A 26739-nucleotide genomic window follows, 5' to 3' on the forward strand; every position below is an offset into this window, starting at 1 on the left:
GTTCCCCATCCGGCGAGGGACACGGCAAGGATGCCCGCTGTCCCCGCTGCTCTTCGCCCTAGCAATCGAACCGTTGGCCACAATGGTCAGAGAGGACCCACTGGTGACGGGCTGGACATGACCAGAGAGCCCGGAAGACCGTGTAGCATTGTGCGCTGACGATGTTCTCCTCTACCTCTCCAACCCAGCGAGGAGTGGCCCCCGTGTCTTGGAACTCCTGGAACTCTTCTCACAAGCTTCGGGTCTAACCCTAAATCCTAGTAAATCCTTGCTGATCCCCCTACACCCCTCTAGAGATTGCATAAACTGGCAGGAAAACATCCCAATCCGTCGTAACAGTTTCAAATATCTAGGAGTCCATATAGCGCTGCTTCCCGAACTAACCTGGGAACTTAATATCACACCACTTCTTAAAAAAAACAAAAAGGATCTTCAACGCTGGCGAGATTTACCACTCAACATACTGGGAAGAACCGCATTGTTTAAGATGATGATTCTCCCTAGTTTTTTATACCAACTACAGAACTTCCCACACCCAATCCCCCGGAAGTGGTTTAGCAAAGTCGAGGCGACTTCACGTCAATACCTATGGTACGGCTCCCGAACCAAATTATCCCTTGCCACGTGTCAAAGGGACACATGTGAAGGGGGCCTAGGGATGTCCAACATTTATTTTTATTATCTAGCCATGCGCATGCAGGTGATCAATGATTGGTTATCGGGGGGCTGGACGGACCCCGCATATAGATTAGAGTTCCAAGCACTGGGCTACAATGGGGTTCTTGACGCGCTATATGGGGAACGATACCACAAACTATCCCTGAAGTCACTGGGATGGTGTTGAAGGGGTGGTGAACGGCACAGAAGACCATGGGGTGGTGGTCCCGATGTTAGAAATGGGGTTTTTGGTTGGCAGTCAGGTTACCCCCTGTCCAAGCAAAAGCCCTCACTCTAGTCAGGGTAAGTCACACACAATCCAAGATTATCCTGTGCCCACCCTCGGGTAGCTTGGCACGAGCAGTCAGGCTTAACTTAGAAGGCAATGTGTAAAGTATTTGTGCAATAAATCATACAATACCACCATATAGCACCAAAAAAATACACCACACAGTGTTTAGAAAAATATATAATATTTATCAGGATGATTGTAGGTCAAAAAGAATAAAGTTGCAATGGAAAATTGTAGAACTATCACGGAAAAGTGATATAAAGTGTCTTAAATTCTTTAGAATATAAACAAAGTCTCTTTCAAGCACAAGTACCTGGTTGGGAGTGGAAAAATTTCCTCAGAGGGCCACAAGAGAAGAGGTGCGTGGAAAAAGGGTGTGTGCGTCGATTTCTCCCCAGCACACACGGACTTGCGTCGTTATTTTCCACGCGGGGAAGTCGGCGTCGTTTTCCGGCGCGCGGACAGTCTCTTTCTGTGGATCGCGGGGATTACCAGATGTCCCGGGTCTGTGCGTAGATTTTCCCGCTTGTTCTCCGGCTGCGCGTCGGTCTGCGGGGCTGCGCGTCGAAATTACGATCTCACGGCAGGCGTCGCGTCGATTTCTCCTCTAGACTTCGATCTGCGGGGCTGCGTGTTGAAATTACGATCTCACGGCAGGCGTTGCGTCGATTTCTCCTCTCGAGGTCGGGCGGCGTTGTCCTTGCGAGGCCGTGCGTCGGATCTTCGATCGTCCCAAGAGCGTCGCGTCGATCAGCGTCGGAGTGCGGCATTTTTCTCGCCGCGAAACAAGCTGTGCGTCGAAATTTTCGGTGCACGGAGCGTCCAAGTAAAAGAGAGAAGTCTTTTTGGTCCTGAGACTTCAGGGAACAGGAGGCAAGCTCTATCCAAGCCCTTGGAGAGCACTTTCACAGCCAGACAAGAGTTCAGCAAGACAGCAGGGCAACAGCAAGACAGCAGTCCTTTGTAGAAAGCAGGCAGGTGAGTCCTTTGAGCAGCCAGGCAGTTCTTCTTGGCAGGATGTAGTTTCTGGTTCAGGTTTCTTCTCCAGCAAGTGTCTGATGAGGTAGGGCAGAGGCCCTGTTTTATACCCAAATGTGCCTTTGAAGTGGGGGAGACTTCAAAGAGTGGCTAAGAAGTGCACCAGGTCCCCTTTCAGTTCAATCCTGTCTGCCAGGGTCCCAGTAGGGGGTGTGGCAGTCCTTTGTGTGAGAGCAGGCCCTCCACCCTCCCAGCCCAGGAAGACCCATTCAAAATGCAGATGTATGCAAGTGAGGCTGAGTACCCTGTGTTTGGGGTGTGTCTGAGTGAATGCACAAGGAGCTGTCAACCAAGCCCAGCCAGACGTGGATTGTAAGGCACAGAAGGATTTAAGTGCAAAGAAATGCTCACTTTCTAAAAGTGGCATTTCTAGAATAGTAATATTAAATCCGACTTCACCAGTCAGCAGGATTTTGTATTACCATTCTGGCCATACTAAATATGACCCTCCTGCTCCTTTCAGATCAGCAGCTGCCACTTCAAAAGTGTATGAGGGCAGCCCCAATGTTAGCCTATGAAGGGAGCAGGCCTCACAGTAGTGTAAAAACGAATTTAGGAGTTTTACACTACTAGGACATATAACTACACAGGTACATGTCCTGCCTTTTACCCATACAGCACCCTGCTCTAGGGGTTACCTAGGGCACACATTAAGGGTGAGTTATATGTAGAAAAAGGGGAGTTCTAGGCTTGGCAAGTACTTTTAAATGCCAAGTCGAGGTGGCAGTGAAACTGCACACACAGGCCTTGCAATGGCAGGCCTGAGACAAGGAAAAAGGGGCTACTTAAGTGGGTGGCACAACCAGTGCTGCAGGCCCACTAGTAGCATTTAACTTACCAGCCCTATGCACATGAAGTGCACTTTACTAGGGACTTATAAGTAAATTAATAGTCTAATCAGGTATGATTCAAGGTTACCATGTTTTACGGGAGAGAGCATATGCACTTTAGCATTGGTTAGCAGCGGTAAAGTGCGCAGAGTCTAAAAACCAGCAAAAACAGTGTCCAAAAAGTGGAGGGAGGCAGGCAAAAAGTTAGGGGTGACTACCCCAAGGCTGTCAGGTCTAACACCCGACTAACGCAACAAACACCTCTCTGGCAGGGGAGGTGGCTGAGGGAGGTTTCCACACTGGCGGGATTCCGGAAGTGGGACAACATAGGGATATCCACGCTGGGAGATGTCTGGGGAGACTCACAAATCCGAACTTTTGAGGAACTTCAGAGGTCACATGATCTGAATAAAACCCAATTCCACAAGTACCTTCAACTAAGGCACGCCCTATCAGTACACCTGCAACCGGGGTACAACATTCCAGAACATAGCCCTCTCGAAGCAAAGGTAATGATGGGACACATAAATAAAGGAGGGATCTCCCAAATATATCGGGTCATCCTAACAAACACCTCTCCCCCTCTTGAGAAGCTTCGCCGGAAATGGGAGGGTTGGGTGGGCCCCTTGGAAGAACTAGACTGGAGAGACGCGCTGGCAGCACCCCGAACACTGGCCTTATCTACACGATTTCAAGCGCTACAAACCCTCTACTTACACACAGCCTATCTTACCCCTAAAAGGCTCCATCAAGCTAACCTCCGCCCCACAGATGAGTGCCCCCGCTGCCTTCAGACAGGTGCTGACTTCTTCCATATGATCTGGGCCTGTCCAGTTATAGAGTCATACTGGGGGATAGTCCTGGGAGAGATCTCCGAAACCCTACAATCTAGGATAGAGGCATCCCCAATCCCGATTTTGTTAGGGGCCATGGACGGAATGGGGCTGGGCAGAGCGAACCGCACTTTCCTAGAGAGAGCCTGTTTGGTGGCGAAGAGGGACATCATGTCAGAATGGAAGGCAGCAAAAGCTCCGACCCTCGCCAAATGAAGAAGAGGAATGGACTGGTGCGCAAGATGTGAAAAAGTGATATATGAAGTGAGGGGATGCCCAGACAAATACAACAAAATATGGGGGAACTGGGACAGTCAACTAGACAGTTGAATAACTTATGAGAGCAGAACCCCCAGAGATTCCCTGGGCAAACCATTTAACCCTGGGAGAAGGGACGTAGCTAGCTACAAACCCCGATTAGTGATAAAAGAGGGACCAAACCCACAAAAGGTGGCGTGATGACGAAGTGGATCCCTAACAAATAAGGTGGCAGCGAAGACCGCAACCCCCCGCACTCGAGTGGTGGGACCAAACCCAGATTATAATCCACATCCAAGACCAAAAGGAACTGGACAGGGCCATTAAGATGATTAAAGTCATTTAGACCACTAAAAGGAACACTTAATATGCAGAAGATGGTATATCTCAAAGATTGTGTCGATTTGTCGGTAACTGTTGATTATTTATTTTAAAAAATATATATATTTTTTTTCTCTTTTTTTTCTTTTCCTTAGTCTTTTACTGTTGTAACGTGTTTAGCTGTTCCATTCAGATAAAATGAATAAAAAATCTTTATAAAAAAAAAAAATAGCTACGGTTGATGGCACGCTTTATCCTAAAGGATTTTCTAATAAATACCAATATTTCATGGGAAGTATGCTGAACGCTGAAGTTAAAATTCCTAGCGTGGGCGTACTCGACATCCCAAATAAAGCTGTAAGACCACAATTGATTAAAGCAGCGCATGAGGGAGTGGCATCTGCACATGCTGGTGTGGCCGCTACAATTTCGCTTTTACAGGCCCATTACTGGTGGCCTGGTCTCTATAAAGAGACTAAGCAGTATGTCCTTTGTTGTGACATCTGTCAACAAATTAAAGTTTCAACAGCTAAGCACCCGCCGCAGACACCCCTCTTAATATCCAACAGTCCATTACAATGTGTGTACTTGGATCATTGTGGTCCACTAACATCAGATAGTGCATATAAATATATACTAGTCGCTGTTGGTTCTTGCTCCAGATTTGTGTGGGTGTGGCCACACCGCTCGGCTGACGCTCGGACTGTTATTAAAGATATGCGAGTCTTTGTCGGTATATATGCAGTTGTGGCGTTACATTCGGACCAGGGCCCTGCTTTTGCCTCAAGGGCATTCAGGGACGGCATGGCTACGTTGGGGGTCCAGCTCCAGTACTCGTCTCCATTTCATCCCGAGGGAAATTCTGTTGTTGAGCAGTTGAACCGCAATTTAAAGCAATCCTTAACAGCCAGGGTCTTAGGTACAGGTCGTAGTTGGCTAACCCACCTGTATGGAGTTCAGAGAGCACTCAATAATCTGCCTAAAAGGTCCCTGGGGGGTCGTACTTCATATGAGTGCCTGTTCAGAACACAAATGTTTTTCCGTATCTTGATGGTCCTGGTGTGGAGGCAGCAGAAACGCCTTTTGACATAAATGATCGTGTCACTGTTTTGCGGGAATTACAGCAGTTCCGTGAAGATAACTCTTCTAACAATGCCGCCTCCACAGGAATTAAGGATGTGCCAGTAACACCTACCGGCTGGATTCCCAGAGTTGGGGATCTTGTGCGTGAAAAGGTTGCAGTGAAGAAAGAGTTTGGCCCTTCATATCGAGCACCAGTCCCTGTGTTGGGGATACACGGAACGAGAACTGTTATTTTATCACCGTTGCCAGGTGCCAAAGAAAATCGCTTTGTTTCCATTGACAATGTCAAGTTACAACATGTGGCCGATTCTACACAGCAGACCAGGAGGAACGTCCAGTAGTTCCCAAATCCCTCTCACTACTGGAGAAGATGTTCCGCTTCAAGTTATCTATACCAACACTGTTGCCTCTCCGAGCATGGGGAGGGTGGATGATGATCTCGCATTGGTTCCACTGTCAACAAATAACTTAGACACCTTTGATCAAGTCATCATGACTACTGACGTGACGGTTGGTGCTATCTACAGTGCGCCACCGCGCGCGACACCAAGTCCTCCGTTGGCTGCGGCGATGCCTTTTACACGAACTGCCTCTGGTGACTTGGCAGACGACAACGATGAGCAATCGGACTTGTTTGCCTCATCGACTACTGACCTGTCAGGTCCATGTAAGCTGATGTGTTGGCTTCAAGATACGTATTTTGTTTTTCCATGGAATTATCTGTGGCTCTTAATGACTGTGCTAACATTTTTTCTTTGGATTGGGTTTGTAATTACCTTTTTTCTGTTGATACATGGTCATTTTCTTCCTGAGAGATCAGCGGTTGAACAGGTGGAGGAGGTGTTGAAACCACATTTTTCATCACATAGGGTCCAAAGAGACTTGTCTTCTGTGAACATTTCTGCAATACCAATTCCGGATGGGATTGTGAGGGATAAAGTGATGTTTGATATATACGGTCCCACTGAGATACTTCAAATACCGTATGTCCTAAAGTTATCTATGAATGATATAGTAATACCAGGCATTGTATCTGATGATTGGGATGTGAAAACAGTGGATTCAATCATGACAAAATTATAATATTATACTGTTTATGAAAATGAAGATGTTTACCAGTTTAAAGACAATTATGGTGACATGTTTTGCTATAATTATTATGGGCACCATTTCATCCACAAAGCAAGTAGTCCGAAATCAATATTTGACTATACACAATAGGAACATTGCCCAACTCCCCCACAAGGGAGTTCCAAAACTTATTTTGATAAGTTTACGTATTTTTCTGGGTATCATCAAACAAGTGCTAAGTCATATTATTTTCGGTTAACGCCATCTAAAGATAAACAAATGTTGTTGACTAATACGAAATTCATATATTCGGATTCCTTTGTTTCCTGGCTGTCAATTGAAGGTTATGAATATTGGTCAAAAAATATTGATTTGAAAAGTGTTTGGGGAACAAAACATTGGCAAATTAGATGTAGGGAAACATTGTTTAGAGCATGTCTCATTCCTGTCCAAATGATTTTTTTAAATGAAACAGTACAACAGACTAGCTGTTTAGGCTTAGCCACGATCAGAGAATTTAACATGCCTGATATACCTGTCCCTGCTAAATTTAATAACTGGCAGAAATACGTCAATGCCACTTTTAGTGAACTTACAGAATGGGTCCAGAATGGTACATTTAACACTTCATTGACACGTCCAGGTGGGTGGTTATTGTGGCCCATAGACACCAACGAGTGTCATCAACGTTTTGTCACCTCCTCTGGGGGTTTCCGGACGAGTAGGTCAGACCCTCGCTATATATCGCCAGAACATGCTGACATAATTACTACATATAGTGTGGGAAAATTGTGCCAACAATGGTTAAAATCATCCTCGCTAGATGCAGTTAAGACACATCTCACTCTCCTGTCTAATAACACTGACTTACAGGATTTTTTGTCAGGCCCGAGTACACCACGTAGGACGCGTTTCTTGTATGAAGTATACAATGAGATATGGAAACTTTCCCAAGAAGAGGCTGTAGCCCGGTTAAGGCAGATAGATCAGGAATATCTGAAAGAGGCATTAGCTGTTGTGGATAATGGAATTCACACTTTATCCGACCGGATATATACGATTAACAACATTATTTCTTCTGCTATAGACATTATACGATCTGATATGTCTTTTTAATATCATGGACAGAGTCAGACCAGGTCCGTTATGCAGTTGGGTTGGACACTTCAAACATTGAAGGAAGGTCGCGTTCCGTGGCAGCACATCAGTGCCAGGGAAATATTATTTTCATTTAATTTAACGCGACAACAACAACTAATGGCTAAGAAGGAGGCGACTTATGTCATGCTCAATATTGAGAAGTTAGAGAGATTGCCTTTTACCGTGGCTGAGATTCCCTCTGCCGAATGGTTAATACACGGGTTATTAATCTGCCTATTTCTACATTACAGTTCACTTCTTATCTGAAATATGTTCCCGTAGGCAGATGTGAGAAGTTGGGAGATAGTTACATCCATGAGGTGTGGGAGCTTCCCTTCTTATACAAATGTCTCAATGGTATGAGAGAAGTCTTTCTTAGCGGTAGTGAATGCAAGACTTCAGTCGGCCATTCGATGATTTGTAAGCAGCTGTCCTTGCATGGGGCGTGTAATTCCTCGGTTGCGAACTTGGCTTGCTATCTGAAGGGAGTTCCAGTCCCCTTGATTAAAAGCACATTCCAGGTGCTTTCAAACGGCAGCTACATGCTCCTCAATAGTAGATACTGTTGTGGCATGCGGGCCGGAATAGTTTATGTTGTTTCGGTCATTAAGGTCCTTACTTGCTGCGGAAGTGTGTTGTTTCCCCCCACTAAAATAAGGGAGGCAGCAGATATTTGGCCTCACATTGCTACTTCCAAGGTGAATTTCGACAAGTTAAGTAGACTGAAGGCTTTATTGTTTCAGAAGCATGTGGCCCTTGCATCTGCGCGCGAGACATAGCATTTCAGGTGGCAAGGTCATCAGCGGAAATACAGTCTCTGTTAAATACCAACTTTCCGAGCCACTTTGGTGAACTCGTGGGACGTATATTTAATGCGTCCAGCACGGCTGGACTAGCACATTTTTTCAAAGCCGTTGGTGTTGGTTTCGTTCACACCTTCTCTTCCATATTCGGTTTGATACCTTTGGCTAATCATTCAATTTTCGGTAGCATGTTGGGGGGATTTCCGAGAACTTTGGCTTTATTAGCTGGCATTTTGCTGTTGCTGTTGTTTTTCCGCAATGGCTGTCCCACCACAACAAGGACGAATGTGGGCGCTCCCATCAGAGAAATAGTGTTGTGAACGCATGATGCAGCTCTTTGGAGCAACACTACTGGAACACTTGGGGTGTGACTGGTCTCTGTCATTCAGACCAGTTTTGGATTGTGTGCAGCCCGTGTTTCGGTGCCATTGGTGCTCTTTTGAACATGCACTGGACGTCTGTATATCACATCAACGCCCCCCAGTGGTTGATGCTGATCTGTTGATGTTCCCGATGAGAGCTCATTACCAGACATGCGTGCTGCGGCTGCGTTTGCTTCGAGAAGCTTATTACGAGATACCCTTCCTGGAGGAAGTTGATATTAACTCATTTCCAGGCTCTGCTTGGGATGCCGCCTTGGTTGACACTGAGGCTTTGGAACTCACCTGCTCCTTAATAGTCTTTGGCGTGGATTTTCCGGTTATGTCATCTGCCGAAGTGGAGACTCTCCTGCTTTCCATTACAACTTTTTCAAATTTAACTTTTTTAAATTGACGTTGTGATTTGAAATTCTGCATTTTTGCCGCATGCTCACATTTTAAATTGAGGATTAATATGCTTTAGTGTGGACTTAACTTGTTGAAATTTGATAGAATTTTAATTATATTTTAGCTTATGGCATTTTTAGCTGCGGCTTAAACCACTTTCTACCGACAAGGGGAGGGTGTAGTGTGGCCATTTTTATTGTAGCTTTATGCGAGTTAGCTTAACGTATTAGGCCTCTGTGCACTTTGCCGTAGAAGCATTTTATTTAGACTCGCACTGTTATTTTACAATAACCAGTTTCACGGTCTTGTTTTATTTCCTTCTATCACACTGTTTAGCTTACTTCAGCACTGTGTTCTCAAACAATACATTCTTGCTCACTCTGTGCCTCAGTCAAGGATACAGTCTGGTACATTGCCGATAGACGTGGTAGAAGTTTAGTCTTTATGGTTCGCAGACAGTACACATCTTACGTAGGAACATCGGGTTGTTAGTTCACATCAATAGTATAAAAACACTTTCTAGTCCCGGTACACATCAGAGGGAGATTCCGACCAGGAACACACAACTAGATGCTGACTGCCCTGTTGCAGATGCTGATCCAGATCACACGCCTTTGCTCAGGTATGAGGGTTGATGTCCTCCCGGGGAAACCAGAAAGGCAGGCTTAGAGCTTCACATGCTGTGCTCCAAATATAACTTAGAGAGAACATAATTTAATTACAATATGATAGCCTTATTTTTATGTTTCACTCTCCTCGTTACTATTTCCATCTTACTGTGTTGTATGGTTCTGGTTATTGCAGCTCACGCCTTGTTATCTAAAATGCAGTTGTTTTATTAAACTAATCTTTAAAACTCAAACTGCCTTTGTCATTTATATATGAGACCGCACGTAGTATGAGAGAACTGGTTGTGACCTGAGTGACCACGACTTCCCTGGGAAGTACTAAGATGTCATGCGCTCGGCTGCCCAATTGTCTCTTCCGTTCAGGAGAGATGAGGCACTGCTAGTTAGCCGGAGCATAACCCGGATTTGGGGTGACAAGGGTCCTTCACCGTGGGTTAGACTTAGGGGGTCATTCCGACCCTGGCAGGCGCCGCCCGCCGGGCGGAAACCGCCAAATCACCGCCCCGCGGTCAAATGACCGCGGGGACCATTCTAACTTTCCCGCTGGGCCAGCGGGCGATCTTCAAAAGAAAGCCCCAGCAAAGATGAATCCGGCTCCGAATGGAGCCGGCGGATTTGCTGGGGTGCGACGGGTGCAGTTGCACCCGTCGCGATTTTCAGTGTCTGCCAAGCAGACACTGATAATCTTAATGGGGCCCTGTTAGGGGGCCCCTGCACTGCCCATGCCAGTGGCAGGGGCCCCACGACACCCGTTCCCGCCAGCCTCTTCCTGGCGGTGTAAACCGCCAGGAACAGGCTGGCGGGAAGGGGGTCGGAATCCCCATGGCGGCGCTGATTGCAGCGCCGCCATGGAGGATTCCCCCAGCCGGGGGAAATCCAGCGGGAAACCGCCGGACCCGGCTGGGCGACCGCGGCTTCACAGCCGCGGTCGGAATCCCTGATGTAGCACCGCCAGCCTGTTGGCGGTGCTACCTCCGGCCTCCACCCTGGCGGTCTATGACCGCCAGGGTCGTAATGAGGCCCTTAGTCCCCTACACTGTGAACGATCTTGCTGCCCAAAAATCCAGTAGTCTCATTAGGATAATGAGAGCCTACGCGACAAAGTCACATCTTAGGCATGCGTTTTGACGATGCGTCTCTGTTTTGTTTCCCACCTTTAAGTACACTTCCGTTTGGCACACAAACAACTAATGTGCATATTGTGTGTCATGTTTCTTTTTACTTATAGTTCTTCAATATTCACAGGATAGGGACTAGGTGTGTGGCATTTGTCAGTGGTCTGGGATCAGCTATTTAACCCCAACTCACTGTGTCTAGACTTCACCATTCATTTCAGTAATACCACCACCCTCCTCCCGCCCCTGGTTCATATGTCTGATATCTGTTTGCAGGATCCCCCGACGTTTAGAATTGCATTGTCAGTGTTCTTATTCTTGCTTTGAGCCTCTCTTTGGGCTTTTTGCCGCGTCTTTCCATCCGTGCCCACCTGCTGATAACCATGTAGGGGTAAAATGCACAGATAGGGTCTTTTCTCAGGGGCACGGTGCTTTCTGGGTCCTTTATGTTCGACAGAGAGAGGACCTCTTACTGTCTCAGCAACATGTTGGTTGTTGGTGGAGTGAGGTGAGCCAAGTTCTGCCCAGTTATTAAGTATTATGTTTCAGGTTACCGAGCAAGCACATCAGATTCCATCTGCAACCTCCTGAATCACGCCAGCCCAATCCTCGTTCTAATTCCCATTTAAGGGATTCGGTGACCAGTAAGTCATACATTTGAGATACACCAATGAACGGACTCCATGAAAGTTTTGGATGTAACCTAGAGTATGTCATTTAAATCAATTTTTCAACCTGTGAATAATGTTTATTTGCCTATTTTTCATTATTCTCTATATTTTGTTGAAAGTATACATTTTAAATTAGAGACAATTTGAGGCAAAATAAATTATGATAAAATGAGTCTTGTTTGAAAGCGATACAAATATAACGCTATTAGCAAACGTAGCAGGCGAAAATAATGTGTGCTGAAGTGGAAAACCCGTTTGCAAGGTTACTTGCAGTTAATTTGCATCACATGTTATTCAAGAAGGCGAACACGTACTTGTAAATATCGTTATCTGGGCTGTGTATATTCGAGATTGATAAATTGTAAATGTAAACATAAAATTCAGTGGCCGTTCAATAAAATCTTGCCATGTGATCCTGTGTATCACAACCTCTTATCGTTGATGTGGCACTCAAGGTTAGAAGAAGGCCAGCAAAGAAGATTATAGATACGGTAAGTTTATTTTAAGAAAGCTTTGGTCAAAACAAAGTTACTAGTTAATATCCATCACTGTGGTAGTGACGAATCCCGTTTAGGTCTCCTATAATCTACCATTAAGCCTAGCCCACAGGAATTTGGGATGTGAAGACAAATTTACTTTTAGAATGAGGCATATTAGAGGATATATTTCTTTAATTTTTAGAGATTAGTTCATAATTATCGACTTTTAGGAACTGGACAACCATGACCCAACACAGTCACTCAGGCAAAGGATGTTTGCCACCCACGAATCGAATGCTTGCGGGGTTTCGAAATGGAAAATATTTTTTAATATGTGACCTTGGGTACAGTGGTTTTGATCTGTCCCCAAAAGACATGTGACCGAATCTACAAATTAAGCTTAATTTTCTTCTGAAATCACTCACCTGTACTTCATACTCGAGTGTCTCTGGGCACACCAACCTCAATAAAAAGCTGTTCAAGTCTTATATTGGAATACACATGTGGGCAGATTGTTTCCACAGATATGTTTCTACATCAGGAAAGTTGTGGGGAACTGTCATCTTTGGAAAATGTTGCAAAAGATTCTAATTTTCTATGTTATCTTATGGTCAGCCAATCATGGTGAGGGAGGTCTGTCCTTCACTTACAGTTTCCTTTTTATATACAGAATTTCGACACATTTGGTTTTGATATATTTACCAAAGTTAAAAAGGTTGAAATCTGACATGAAAAAAACAGGAACCACAAAACAGCGTTTCTGGCTCAATTGTCAAATGGCTTGCCTGTGTTGTGTTCAGTTCAAGATGATCTAAGGGATAAATTGACTAAGATTTGTGTAGTCTCTTACGGACAGCTCCCAGTTTTATTTTTGCTTCACTCGTGGCCCCGTGAAGTAGACTATGGGGGTCATTCCAACCCTCGCGGTCGGTGTTAAAGCGGCGGCCAAACCGCAAACAGGCTGGCGGGAAAAAAAATGGAATTCCGACCCTGGCAGAAAACCGCCAACAGTGACCCCCACATCAACACACCGCCCGCTACGGCGGTACAAACAAACAGCGCGGCGGTCACCGCCAACAGACAGGCGGGAGACAATGTACCGCCCACTGTATCACAACCTACCAATCCGCCACCTTTTCCGGGGCGGTAGCCCCGCCGATAAAAACACGGCAGAAACAGCCATTTCGAAGGGAAAACACTCACCTCCATACAGCCCACGAGGAATAAGGACAGCATGGAACCCGAACTCCACATACTCCCAGCGATAGTCTTCCTGCTCCTCTACCAGGAGCACGAACGCTGGCGCAGAAGACAACGGTGAGTACTGCACCTACGACACAGGGGAGGGGGGGAGGGGAAATTATTACGGGTACACACATACGCGACACACCCACCCTCACCCACTACAACACACACATCAATGCATAGCAACACATCAGAGTGACACCCCCCAAACCCCCCGGAAGAATGCAAATACAAAAGGAAATGATTCTAAACATTGGAATATATTGTATTACTACCAAAAAAATATATATACACATCAAAAACTCTTATATACATAAATGTACAAGTCCGAGCATTGTAGCAGGCATTGTTCGTGGACCACTGGGCCCAAATCACATGGGCAAAGCCCACACAGGATACCTGACTCCAACGGAGAGAACACTGCAGGGGCATCAGATAGCAAAACTACAGGCACCTCAGTGGGAAGGGAAGGGGGGGCACCTCAGCCAGAAGAGTGCACAACGCCAGATCCACGAGGGGCCTCCATGGCCACTGTTCAATCCTGGGGAGTGCAAAGCCACAGTCTCACAAGTCCAGACAGTGGGTGGGCTGCCCACTGTTCAATCCTGGAGAGTGCAAAGCCACAGTCTCTCAAGTCTCTCCAGTGGGTGGGCTGCCCACTGTTCAATCCTGGGGAGTGCAAAGCCACAGTCTCACAAGTCCAGACAGTGGGTGGGCTGCCCACTGTTCAATCCTGGGGAGTGCAAAGCCACAGTCTCTCAAGTCTCTACAGTGGGTGGGCTGCCCACTGTTCAATCCTGGGGAGTGCAAAGCCACGGTCTCTCAAGTCTCTCCAGTGGGTGGGCTGCCCACTGTTCAATCCTGGGGAGTGCAAAGCCACAGTCTCACAAGTCCAGACAGTGGGTGGGCTGCCCACTGTTCAATCCTGGGGAGTGAAAGCCACAGTCTCTCAAGTCTCTCCAGTGGGTGGGCTGCCCACTGTTCAATCCTGGGGAGTGCAAAGCCACAGTCTCACAAGTCCAGACAGTGGGTGGGCTGCCCACTGTTACATACTGGGGAGTGCAAAGCCACAGTCTCACAAGTGGATAACAGTCTCCACTGGTTCTGGAGGGGGCCTGGTGCCCAGAGTGCTTCGTGCAGCCCTGCCCGACACAGATGGGGCCAGCCCCTGCCGCTCATGGGCCAGCGGTACTTGAGATGAAGGACCCAGTGCAGCGGTACTTGAGATGAAGGGCCCAGTGCAGCGGTACTTGAGATGAAGGGCCCAGTGCAGCGGTGCTTGAGACGGCGGTGCCCAGTGCAGCGGTGCTTGAGACGGCGGTGCCCAGTGCAGCGGTGCTTGAGACGGCGGTGCCCAGTGCAGCGGTGCTTGAGACGGCGGTGCCCAGTGCAGCGGTACTTGAGATGAAGGGCCCAGTTCAGCGGATCCGGCCATGGCGCGGAGGTCATTTGCCACCTGTCCTGTGGCTGGCGGTGCCCTCCTGCCCATCTGTCCTCTGGCTGGCGGGGCCCTCCTGGGCAGCTGTGCCGGGCCTGTTGGTGGCCTCCTGCCCACCTGGGATGGGGCTGGCGGGGCCCTCCTGGCCAGCTGGGCTGATGGCGGTGTTGTCGGGCGTGCTGCCCTTCCCAGCCTTCCCTGATCGCCTGTGGCCCTTTCCCACCTTGGGCGGTGTGCCAGCTGTCTCCACACTTCCTGCCGGAGCCATGGTAGGGGTTTTAGTCCCTGGTGTTTTCACCCTCTCGCGCCGGCCACTGCCTATCTTGGGATGTTTCTCCGGGGGTGGGCTGCCCGTGCCTTGGCTTCGTACCGAACTGGCTGCCCTGGAGGGTGGGGCATTTCACAGTCCATGGCAGACTGTGATGACAGGGGCCGGTTTTGTCGTGGCTGAGGTGCTGACTGTAGTCCTATGACATGGACGGGGTGGGGGAGTTGGTGGAAAGAGGTTGAGTTTGGACAGGAAAAGCTTTTTAGGAGCAGTGGGACGGGTAGGTGTAGTGGGTATGGGAGTGGAGGAAGAGGGTGTGGTTGTAGGAGTTGTAAGTTTGGTGTCTTTGGGTGCAGGTGCTTGGGTTGGAGGCTGTCGTGAGGTGGATGGCTGTTGGGTGGGTGGCTGCCTGCATTTGTGTATCTTGGAAGAGGGGGTGACAGACACACTGGGAGAGGACACAGGGGACGTGTAAATGGCAGTGGGGGTGGTGACTGCACGTGTGCGGGGGGTTCTGGTGTGTGTGCTGCTGATGGACATAGTGGCTGAAGAAGTTGGGCATGCAGGTGTGAGTGGAGACGTGACAGGGAGGGAGGAGGGAGACGAGGAGGAGGGGGACACAGTGGAGGCAGTGGGTGTTGGTATGTTTGTATGTGGATGATGCTTGTGTGAATGCCTGTGTGATGTGTGGTGCTTATGTCTGGCTGAGCTTCCCTTGGGTGTTGAGGTGTGTGCAGGCTGGTCTGATGGTGTGTCTGGGATAGGCAGAGGTACAGGTGATAGGGTATGGGTGGAGGAAGTTGGAGGGGGGAGGCTACAGACAGGGACAATGGCTGCCATCAGTGCTGAGGCCAGAGTCTGGAACGATCGCTGAAGGGCAGCCTGACAAGAATGAATGCCCTCCAGGTATGCATTACTCTGGTGCACCTCCCTTTCTACACCCTGGATGGCATTCAAAATGGTAGACTGCCCAACAGTGAGCGTCCTCAGGAGGTCAATGACCTCCTCACTGAGGGAAGCAGGGGTGACTGGGGCAGGGCCTGAGGTGCCTGGGGCGAAGGAGATGCCCACCTTCCTGGGTGAGCGGGTATGGGGCAAACGCTGAGGGGCTGCTGGGAGGGCGGTGCTGGTGCGGTGGGTGGCGGCTGTACCTGTTGTTGCGGGGGGCACACATGTTGCCGCCACCACAAGGGAGCTCCCTTCAGAGGACGAGTCGGTGTCACTGATGTCTGCCCGAGTCCCCGCTATGGAGCTCTCCTCACCCTCTGTCCCACTGGTGAATTCGGAGTCCGTTGCATGGCCCTCCATGGCCATGTGGGATGCAGCTCCCTCGTGCTCCGATGCCACTTCTCCTCCGCCTGATGATGCTAATGCACACATGAACAGGAAGACCACAAAAAAGGGGGGGGGGAGAAAATAAAGACATGTTGAGTGCATGCATTGGCGACACCGTTGGCGGACAGGACAGACACAGAAGCCCCCTGCACTACGCCGCGCACTTGGGGTCGACTACTCAATCCGTGGGACATGGCCCACAAGCCTATGGACGACATCTGCACACATAGATGACATAGGGCCATGAATAGCTGTACTAGGCACCCTACAGAGGTGGGGGGCGGGGGCACAGGGCCATGCCTTATGGAGGGGCCTAGCCTACAGAAATCACCGTGGCCTAGGGATACCCACAGCCCTCCTCCCCCACCCAGACACCTCCACTGCGCGCAAAGTCAGAAGATTGAGAGTGTACTCACCCCCTTGTGTCTGCTGTGATGTCCTCACGCACCCATCCAAATCGGGGTAGGCCACCGCCAGGATCCGGGACATCAGGGGGGTCAAAGTCCAACTGGCACCCCTCCCACGTTGGGAGGCCATCCCCAGCTGAGCCTCTGCCGTCTTCCAGCTCCAGCGGCGGATGTCCTCCCATCTCTTCCGGCAGTGGGTGCCCCGTCTGTGGTGGACCCCCAGGGTCCGGACGTCCTTGGCGATGGCACGCCAAATATCGATCTTCTGGTGGGCGCTGACCTATGTGAAATGTACGGGGGGAGAAAAATAGTCATCACCTTCTGCATATTCAATGTGAGTGGCCCCCCATCCCTACCCTTGCCATGTGGCACATGCTCTCACCGTCGTTTGATGCATGCCTCAATCGCTCCCCCCCCCACCATCTTTCATCCACCCCACTCAACACAGGCATTGCCCATAAAGCATGCTCCCAGTGTACTTACCTGTTGGTCTGGAGGACCGTAGAGTAGCGCGTACTGGGGGAGGACCCCATCCACAAGTTTCTCCAACTCCTGAGCTGTGAAGGCAGGGGCCCTTTCCCCAGTCGCATGAGCCATTGTCTCTTCCAGACCGAGGTCACAGCAGCACTTGCAGTGTAGGTCCTCTCCTGTCGAAGATCAGGTATCGAGTGATTAAGCAGATAGAAAATGGAGGTCACGCCCGCGGCAGTGTGTACCGCGGTGGTGCGTACCGCGACCGCCGGCGCACATCGTCATTGGCTCCTAAGACCCATAGGGTTCAATGTTAACCAATGCTGCTTTGCGCCGCGGTCTTCGACCGCCTACGGCCACGGTGTGCCACGCCAGCGCATTTACCTCACATCCCATTGTCGCACTTCACAGGTCAGGCAGCCGCCATTTCAGGGGCCCACATGGCTTAATTTTTACTGCGTCACACATACCTAGGCCTTGCATCAACACTCATACAAACCATTCAATGGAGTGAGAATCGTGTTATGTGCAAGCTGTGGTTACGTACCTGTGGGTTGATTGACTCTGTGCTCGCTGTTGTCCTTCATAGGCACCGTCCGCTGGCACATGCGAGGAGATGGAGAAATCTTCCTGTGTACCGACCGCTGGTGGACCTGTCGACAATGGAGGAAAGACATGTCATACTGACATACAGGCTTGACCGAGCCACTATTCATGAACTGTGTGCCCAGCTGGAGCCAGACCTGATGTCACCAATCCGCCAACCCACAGGTATCCCCCCTCTAGTGCAGGTGCTGTCAGTGCTCCATTTCCTTGCAAGTGGGTCATTTCAAACAACAGTGGCCATATCATCAGGGATGTCCCAGCCTATGTTTTCCAAGGTGTTGTCCAGAGTGTTGTCTGCCCTGCTGAAACACATGCGCAGCTACATCGTTTTCCCTGAGGTGGGGGATTTGCCTACAGTGAAGGGTGATTTCTATGCCCTTGGACATATCCCCAACATCATAGGTGCCAATGATGGGACCCATGTGGCTTTGGTTCACCCCCACAGGAGTGAACAGGTGTACAGAAACAGGAAGAGTTATCATTCGATGAATGTGCAGATGGTGTGTTTGGCAGACCAGTACATCTCCCATGTTAATGCCAAGTTCCCTGGCTCAGTGCATGACGCGTACATCATGCGGAATAGCAGCATCCCTTACGTGATGGGTCAACTTCAGAGGCAATGTGTGTGGCTAATTGGTGACTCTGGTTACCCCAACCTGTCATGGCTACTGACCCCAGTGAGGAATCCCAGGACAAGGGTAGAGGAACGCTACAATGAGGCCCATGGGAGAACTAGGAGGGTGATCGAGCGGACCTTCGGCCTCCTGAAGTCCAGGTTCCGCTGCCCCCATATGACAGGTGGATCCCTATTCTACTCACCAAAGAAGGTGTGCCAGATCATCGTGGCCTACTGTATGCTTCACAACCTGGCTTTGCGACTTTTCTTCAGGCCTTTTCTGCAGGAGGATGGTCCAGATGGTGGTGTTGTAGCAGCTGTGGGGCCTGTGGAGAGTGAAGACGAGGAACCCGAAGAAGACGACATAGACAACAGGAACACAGTAATACAGCAGTATTTCCAATGACACACAGGTAAGAATACACACCGGCATATTACATATACTTAAACACTACTACCTCTCTACTGTCTGTCCTTTTCCCCCAGTGTATGGTAACTGAGTTGTGACTTTCCCTTCCGATTTCAGAGATGTGGGCCCCACTGCGTGACATCTGCTTTGTTTCCCCATGGACTATAGCTGTGTGACATTGGTATGTTGGCATCACAATGTAAATAAGCATTGTGGCACGGTAATGTCTAATACATTTGTTCAAAATCACAGCCAGAATCCTGATTGTTTTGTGCAATAACTGTGTTTATTACAGTGCTCTATATTGGTGGGTGGTTGCAAATCAGTGAGGGGTGATGGTGGAGGATTGTCCATGGCAGAGTCCAGACTATTTGTATCACAGGTGCATTGTCCAAATGCCTGTGGAAAGTGGAGCAGGGGCAGTTTAAGGGTGGATAGGGTGACAATGTGGGACAGTGGGATGACAATCAGGGAGGTATCCTTTTCTGGCGGGGGTCTTGGCATCTTACTCTGTCTTCTTCCTGGATCTCAGGGCCTGCTTGCGGGGTGGTAATCCTTCTGCAGGGGGTGGGGTGCTGGTGGCCTGTTGGTCCTGTGGCGGGGCCTCCTGTCCACTAGCGCCGGCAGAGGTGGTAGGCAGTTCTTGGTCCATGCTAGTGTCAGGGGCCCTTTGTGGTGCCACAGTGTCCCGCAATGTGGTGACTACCAGATTCAGAGCCCCTACAATGGTGCCCAGGGCGGAACTGATGGTTCGTAGTTCCTCCCTGAACCCTAAATACTGTTCCTCCTGCAGGAGCTGGATCTCCTGAAACCTGGCCAGTACCGTCGCCATCGTCTCCTGGGAGTGGTGGTATGCTCCCATGATGGAGGAGAGGGCCTCGTGGAGAGTGGGTTCCCTGGGCCTGTCCCCCCCCTGTCGCACAGCAGCCCTCCCAGTTCCCCTTTTTCTCTGGGCCTCTGTCCCCTGGACCATGTGCCCACTACCACAGCCCCCAGGTCCCTGTTGTTGTTGGGGTGGTGGGTAAACCTGGGTGCCCTGTAGTGGTGGACACACCGGTGATTGACGTGTCCTGGGGACAGAGGGATGGGCCCGCTGGGTGGGTGCTGTGCTGGTGTTCCCAGAGGGGGGAAGGTCTGCTGTGGCCTGTGGCTGTCTGAGGGGAACCGACTGTCCCGAGGTCCCCGATGGGCCGGGCTGGTCATCTAGATCCAGGTCGACAGAGGTGCTGTCATCACTGTGGGCCTCTTCTGTTGGTGGAGTGGACATTTGTGGACCCACCTGCGCGGTGACGTGGCGTTCGGGTCCTGCAGGGGTATAAAAGGATGGTTATTGCATCTGTGTGTGCCATAGCGTGCAATGGGTGGGTGCCCGTGTACCCCAGTGCTTGCATTCCTGTGTGGGGGCTTTTGTGACGGTGGTTTGGGGGGGGATGGGGATGTGCAGTGGGCATGCTTTGGTGATGGGTGTCCATGCTTTGTGGTCGCATGCAGGGCTTGGGGTTGGGATGGGTGGGTTGTGATGGTGAGACATTTGCAAGGAATAGGTGTGATGGGGGTGAGGGTGTGGGTGGGGGTATGAGTTGGCATGCTGGTGGGGTGGGGGGGATGAAGTAGTGAAGATGAGACTTACCAGAGTCCATTCCTCCAGATACTCCTGCGAGGCCCTCAGGATGCAGGATCGCCAAGACCTGCTCCTCCCATGTTGTAAATTCTGGGGGAGGAGGTGGTGGACCGCCGCCAGTCCGCTGAACCGCGATGTTGTGCCTGGATACCATTGAACGCACCTTCCCCCGTAGGTCGTTCCACCGCTTCCTGATGTCGTCCCTATTTCTTGGGTGCTGTCCCACAGCGTTGACCCTGTCGACTATTCTGCTCCATAGCTCCATCTTCCTGGCAATGGAGGTGTGCTGCACCTGTGTTCCGAAGAGCTGTGGCTCTACCCGTACGATTTCCTCCACCATGACCCTGAGTTCATCCTCAGAAAACCTGGGGTGTCTTTGCAGTGCCATGGGGTGGTGTGGGTGATGTGTGGGGTGGATTGTGTGGTGCTAAGTGTGGTGATGTGTATTGGTGCTTGTGTGAAGTGCGTGGTAATATTGCTGGGTGAATGTAAAATGTGCGTCTGGGTGCTCGGATATCTATTTCTCTGTGCGTGGTACCGATTCTCTAGGAGTGGAGGTTTGTGGGTGATGTGGGTGTGTGTTTTATATTGTATTGAGTGTGTGGGAGTGGTGTGTGTATGTGTATCAGGTGTGTGTATTTTGAATTGTCCAATGTGGCTGTGTTTTGTAAGAGTGTGTGTATTTTGAGCGCAGCGGTGTGTACCGCCAATGGAATACCGCGGTTGAAAGACCGCCGTGTGGATTCGTGTGTCGTGATAGTGTGGGCGTATTTCTGTTGGCGTGACGGTGGAGGTTTGGTCATCGCCAGTTTCTCGCTGGCCTTTTGTGTGGCGGACTTTTGTGGATGTCTGTATTTTGGCGGTTTGCCTGTTGTGGGTCAGAATGACCGTGGCGGTTTACCGCAGCCGCGGCGGGATGTTGGCGGTCTTCTGACAGCGGTAAGCAGCTTTTACCGCCAAGGTTGGAATGACCACCTATTTTCTTTGAGCTACAATGTACCATGCTAGCACCTGTGTAAATCTATTAGTAAGTGTTTTCCACCAAGAATACCCTTAAAATATTGACAATTAGAAAATGCATGTTTTTTCTTCTTTATCAGTGGTTGATGTCTGCTGTCAGCTCTTTCACAGGCTACTGATGTGGTGATGTGGCGTCTTTTTCTTTCTTGACTGCACAAAGCTCAGCGGCCCAAAATGACATAGAAGTGTGAGCCACTGTGCTCATAGTCCTATTCATAAATCAGTTAGGGACTTAGCAAGCATTTTGTGAGAATAAGCCTAGATTCCATATGTGTGCTGTCGGTGCAGTTTTACATCATTCGCATCAACCTGCTAGTGAAAATCAACACTGACTCCAGTGCTTAATTTGTAAATTAAGAGATGCCGGTGCTCAAAGCCCTTCACTTAAACAAGAGGCTTCTGAAATTAAATCTGCCAGCACTGAATACCAAGGCAGCGTAATCCTGAAGCCATCTGGGGCCTCTTCAATCCATTTATGGCCACCCTTGCCCCTTCAGCTCATCCTGCAACTTTCTACTTTCTCCTTTTATGACGCTTTTTAGTTTTTCCTTCTTCCGTCTCGCAGCAAATGCTTGAGGCATAAGAATAAGCCCCGGCCCTCAAAAACAACTGCTGGTGCTCAGCACCGGAAACAACAAGCACAAATGATGCACTGACTGACTCCCGAATAACCAGTGAAAACACGCTATGCCTGCAGACTGGAGAATCAATGACATCATTGCACCAGTTGGTGCACCCGTCAGTCACAGAAAATGTGGATATAACATTGTGTTGCACCTTTGAAAGCTATGTCTCCTGTAGGGTTTCGTTTTGGTATCGGATGCCCATACTACTAAGTTTATGCTGGAGTCCGATTGATGTGAGCCTTTAGGGAAAGGTTTACTACTGGCTACCACAAAGCAGAAATGGGATGCTTTTTTGCAGTCAATGTTTTGATGAACTCAGGAGTGAGTTGTTTCATTCCCATTAGCCGTCATGTTTGGAGGACTTCTGCCATATATATGTAAAAATAAGTTAGATAACCCGATTTCTCCGTTTCCGAAAATGGTTACATTGATGAGATTAGGGCTACAACTACCAGAATGCAGTGGGCTGTTCAGTAAACCCTAGGAATGCATCACTGTATTTTGACGACATTGTCATTGACAAGTCATATATGTCTCTGCCAGACTTACAAAGATGTTAGTAGCACCCTCAAGGATATCGGAGCATGAAATATAGTCATGACCATGGGCTTGGAGGTAACATTTCGTTTGCCACAATGTCAAATGGGTGCGTGTGGGAAATAACAGCGCATCACTGCCTTCACACACAGCAAATACATGAATCTTTCTTTACGTCAAGAGCTTTTGAAATAACTGTTCTAGGGCGTTTTGACCCTGCACACTAAGCCCTCGTTACTGCTGACAGCTGAGGAATACCTATTTTTGTACTTCTCAGAAATATATTTGATTATCTTCGTGTCATTTTTGAGTGGCAAACGGAAGTAGGTCAGCATGAAACATTAGAAATGATTGCACGGGGTTTCATGGTAGACAGATGCAAAAGGTGAACTTTCTTCAAAGGCAGTAAGAAAGGTCTGCGAATTGGAGAGCTACATTCTCATCCCTCTTAGGACATTTATTTTAAGAAACACATTTATATTTGATAAAGGGACGTTTTGATTGATGCTGAAATAGATTATATTTGGTGAGAAATTTAAAGACACTTTGTAAGTAGTCCTCTTTTCTGGTGGAACATGTGAATTGCTGTTTTATCTGTTTAGTTTTCATAAAACCACCCAGGGAACGGTTTTTTCAAAGTACTGGAATAGTGCCTAGCAGGCTTTATCTTAGAAACAGCAGCGGTACCCTATTGAGTTGTAATTCACCTTGTTTACTGAACATCTTAAGGCTATTGCTAACCTCAATGGTTAGTAAATTCATTCAAAACGCTTTTTATTTTTTACATATTATTTAGCTCATATAAAATCATCTTCATATAAGGAAGAAATCCTCCCACAACCCTTTTTAGGATTTATTTTGCTTTAATAGCAAAGTGTGCATCATATCCACACAATCAGCTCATGAGTACAATCGAAGCTACTCGTGCTCAAAATCAGTAGCAGTGTTTTTCTCAGCAATGACTATCTTATCTATTAACATTTTTGGATTCACCAGCACTCTGGGAATAGTTTAGCATCACAATCGCCTGAGTAGCGGATAAAACCTAGAAAAGGCAGGGAGGTTATATATGCAGACAGCTGATGAAGCAGAATGTCCAAACAGACACGATGGGAATGACAGGTATTGTATGCTGAGCAGTGCTAAAGTGTAAGTGTTCTTTGTATAAATTATATGTGTACATTGGCGTATCCATGATTGGCATATTTGATTTACTAGTAAATCCCTAGTAAATTGCACAAGAGGTGCCCAGGGCCTGTAAATCAAATGCTACTGCTGGGCCAGCAGGACTGGTTGTGCCACCCACATTAGTAGCTCTGTAAACATGGTTCAGACCTGCCACTGCAGTCTCTGTGAGTGCAGTTTTAACTGCAAATTCGACTTGGCAAGTATACAAACTTGCCGGGCCTACACCTTCCCTTTTCTTACATGTACGACACCCCCCAGCTAAGTACTGGGTAGCCCCATGAGCAGGGTGCAGTATATGTTTAAGGTAGAACACATACATTTTTTTTTTTATATGTCCTGACAGTGAAATACTGCCACATTTGTTTTTCACTGTTGCAAGGCCTATCACTCTCATAGGTTAACTTGGGGGCTGCCTTTAATATGATTAAAGTGTAGATTCCCTTTGGGAGTAGATAGACATGTGGAGTTTGGGGTCTCTGAACTCACAATTTAAAAATACATCTTTCAGTGAAGTTGGTTTTTAGATTCTCTGTTTGAAAATGCCACTTTTAGAAAGTAGGCATTTTCTTGCTTAAACCGTTCTGTGACTCTGCTTGTTTGTGGATTCCCTGTCTGGGTCAGTTTGAAAGTTGGGCTGTTTGCACCTGTCCTCTAGACAGTGACACAAAGGGAGCTGGGGTGTAGCCTGCATATCCTGATGAGCCATCTGGGCGGAGGGGAGGGGAGTAGTGGTCACGTACACCTGAAAGGGTTGTGGCTGCCCTCACACAATGCAGTCTCCAACCCCCGGGTATGTGTCTGGGGCCTAGCCTGGGTACAGCAGGATCTTGAAAACAACAGAGACTTTAAGAGTCTACTTCAAAGGCAGAAATGGGTATAAGAGGAGCACTCAAACCCCTGGAAATCAGATTACTTCTGAAACCAAGAGGAACCTCTGCCAAGGAGAAGAGCTGGATAAGCTGGAGGAGGAGTACTGCCCCATTGCCTGTGACTGTGCTTTGCTGGGTTGGCCTGCAGTAGCTGCTTCTACCAGAGAGAAGACAAAGACTGACTTTTGTGTGACTTTCCACTGAAGAATCTCCAAGGGCTTGAAACTGAGATTGCCTCCTGTTGTTGAAGTCTTAGGGACAGCAAAGATTTCTCTTTGCTAGCACTTGGGCTTTCTGCTGAGAGTCCTGCCTGCCAAGTGGTGCCCTAACCTGTCTCTGGGCCCCTGAAAGGTGAAGCTGGTGGAAAAGGACAGAAATCCACGCAAAGACCTCCGTGCAGGGAAACTTTCAATGCACCACCCGGCTTCGTGGCTGAAAAACGACGCGCCACCGGCCTCATGGCTAAAATCGACGCTCCATCTGCATTGCGGCAGGAAGATAGATGCAATGTGGCTGGGGAAACGACGCGCAACACCTGCAGCGGCTGCTGTTAACGACGCAAGCCCCACACAGCGTGGTTTCTTGATACTGTGTGACTGGATTTTGCCGCAGCATAGCTGGGTGTGGAAAATCAACGCAAAGACTGCCCGAACCTGAGGTGCCTGTCCGGATCGACGCATCACTCTCTTGCAGAGAGGAAAAACGATGCACACTGACCCGACTGGAGGAGGAACGATGCACGGTCTCACTTGGAAGTGAGAAATAGTCGCATCTTTGACTTTTTCTGACGCACACTCGCCCGTGCGGTGGTTCTTTCACGCAACCCAGGTACTTTTTCACGCTAACAGTGTTCTCACTGTTTTCCAAATGATTTAAGACTCTTATTCTTTAAAAATTCATAACTTGACTTGTGTTTGTTTTGTTTAGATAAATATTACCTATTTTTCGAAACCTGTGTTGTGTCATTTTGTAGTGTTTTCACTGACTTAATATGTGTGTTGGTCGAAAGACTTTACACATTCTTTCTGAAGTTAAGCCTGCCTCCTCGTGCCAAGCTACCAGGGGGGTGACTGAGTGTGATTCTCCTTACCCTGACTAGAGTGAGCATCCTTGCTTGGACAGGGGGTACTCTAACTGCCAACCAAAGACCACATTTCTAACTCTTACACATCCAGTGCAGCCATGGAGATCATCGAACACGTCCTGCCCCTGATGATGATCATTGATGGAGCACAAAATCCATGCCACTGTGGGGGCAACCGACCGTAAGTACACACACTTACCTGTGTCACTATGCTCAACAATAGATTGTCGAGCTGTCATCAACATGATGTGGGGGTTACGCTACAAGAACTGAGTACACTTGTCAATGTGTAAACAGTCGGAATCATTCACAAAGAAGGAAGCATTCACAGTTACACTACGCCCCCTTTGGGAAGGTCACTCACACTGCACCGCAACACTACACAAAAACATGTTTGTCCATCTCAGGCACAGTGACTGTGAAGTGTACACAGCATTGTCTCACACAACACCAACAACACACCAACATCACATCTACAAATACAACTCACACACTCACATGCCATGGATTGTCATCACATTTAACACACATATGTATGGATGAGGCATGAAAAAACAAACACCACTCTCAGTAAACAGCCCTGCAATGGACACACACATCACCCACATTGCAACACAATGGAAGGACAACAAGATTCACAATAGACAGAGAGACAAATAGACAAAGATCACTATGCACACAATACCTGTACAATAGGGATGGGGCTTTAGGAGCACTCAGGGAAGGAGGCTGCACTGGAACACATATCTCTTTACACATGTCCCTTAACATGTGCACAGGAACAAACATTACTAGACCCAAATGACATGCCTATCTGCACAATGTAGAAGTGCAAGTCAACAAAGCACATACAACTCCAACTGCATGGCACATACCTCTACATGAAGTAGCGGCAAGCTACACACAGGAAAATGGACACATGCACAGTCAAATGCAAAGGGAGCTAGCACAATTGGACACACTATATGCCTGCACAAACAAACCTCAAGCTGCCACACATTAGATGAATCTA

Source organism: Pleurodeles waltl, chromosome 1_1, assembly GCF_031143425.1.
Source record: "Pleurodeles waltl isolate 20211129_DDA chromosome 1_1, aPleWal1.hap1.20221129, whole genome shotgun sequence".
NCBI classification, from domain to species: domain Eukaryota; kingdom Metazoa; phylum Chordata; class Amphibia; order Caudata; family Salamandridae; genus Pleurodeles; species Pleurodeles waltl.